Here is a 1,845-nt window from a genome sequence, read left to right as displayed (position 1 = left end):
ACTATATTGTGTTGTGGGGGAAACTTACTTCACACCTAATTTGATTGTTACCACTTTCCAGGGTGAGTAATACTGCACCATAAATTTCCTGAGAACGGACAGGCGAAAAAAATTTTAGACACACAAAAATAATTGAGGAATATTTTTTCAATTACTAAAATAGGAACAAATTTACATTTTCTATAATTCAAGTTTTATTTTAAAACCAATACAAAATAATTAGTCTCTACTATCATTATAAATATCATATATAAAATAATAAAATTTGTTTTTTCAAATGTTAATATTTGATATTATATTAATTTAAAGCCATGCAAACATAAGATTATAATTTATAAAATGATATCAAACATAAATAAATTGAATATCTCTCAAACACAAAAATGCACATTTATTTTATTCAGATACATTATAAATGAACTTTTTATACATCTGGTTGAAGTGCTAAAATCCAAATTTAGGTAATAATATTGTTGTACTTTTATTATGTACTTATAAAATACATTAAAACATTTAATTAAGTTACCTATATATAAGTCTACAATTTTTAATTAAGGTAGGCCTAAATGTATTTATTTATTATATAGTATAAATTATATTTAAAAATATTAATATTTATGAAAAAGTGGTTTTCCGTATCAAATGTATATATAATAACCATATTACCACATTATTAATAAAATATACAAAACAATTATTTATATATGAAATTATTATTGAAAATATTTAATAGCTACCCTTAACACTCCAGAGATCATTTATATTGGTGGCCAAGACAGGGTCAGACATAAATACATGAATTTTAGTACCCTTATTTAAAAATAAGCCATACTTTAACTATATTACATTATAGTATAAAGAGTAATTTGCTCTAGTTAGGTAGTTGAAAAATTGCGGTGCATAGTCAATAGTCATGTTATATACGGTATTTTCTTTACACCTGTATAGATATGAGAATAATCAATTAATGCTATGTGTAAAACTTAAGAAATATTTTTAATTAAACTAGAGGAAAGCAAGTAATACAATAGAACAATTGTATTAAAAACATAAAAATGTAATGCTTGTTTCTCCGTTATGCTAATTATCACAAATTTAATTGTATTATTATTATTGCAATCATTCAATTTTTGGAATTATGCATTAAATTAGACACGTATATCTATAGATGTAGTTTTATCTACAGGGAGACATTATTTTACCACCTCAGTCAAAATTACCACAACTACCTCTGACTAAATTAAAAGAAAATTAATTTTAAATAACAAAAAAAAATTATCTATACCAATAATAATGAATAATTATTATTCAAGTAAAATAAATCTATTACAATTATTGAAACTGTAAGTACCTAATTCAGACTGACAAAAAGGTTTACTTAATGAAGAGCATGAAGAACTTAATGTGTTGTTTATTCCACAAAATTGTGTCATCTATAACATTAAAAGAGATAATATTACTATAGTAACATTTGAACATAAAAATCAAAATTTTTAACTTAAATTGCATATATTAATCCTAACGTTGCAGAATCACGCATTTGTTGTGTGACATCGTGTATTTTATGTAGTTGTTGTATATTTTCTTCTATAAAAATCAATAAATTTGAATAAAATAAGTTTCATTTTGAATGATAGTATAATTTAAAAATAATAACCAAGGGCTAGATAATTTTTTTTAGAAGGTAAATGAGGTGTTACGCTGCTTGTAGGAACAAGAGTAGTGCTTGGCATTGTTTTCAACACAAAATCAGTTGAATCAATACTATTTATATTATCTGTTGCTGTATTTATATGGAAATAATCTGTTACTGTGTCTCCTTCACTATCGTCCAGTTTATCTCTT

Source organism: Acyrthosiphon pisum, chromosome X (genome assembly GCF_005508785.2).
Source record: "Acyrthosiphon pisum isolate AL4f chromosome X, pea_aphid_22Mar2018_4r6ur, whole genome shotgun sequence".
NCBI lineage: Eukaryota > Metazoa > Arthropoda > Insecta > Hemiptera > Aphididae > Acyrthosiphon > Acyrthosiphon pisum.
The sequence above is the reverse complement of the archived record's forward strand: the minus strand, read 5'-3'. Positions refer to the sequence as shown.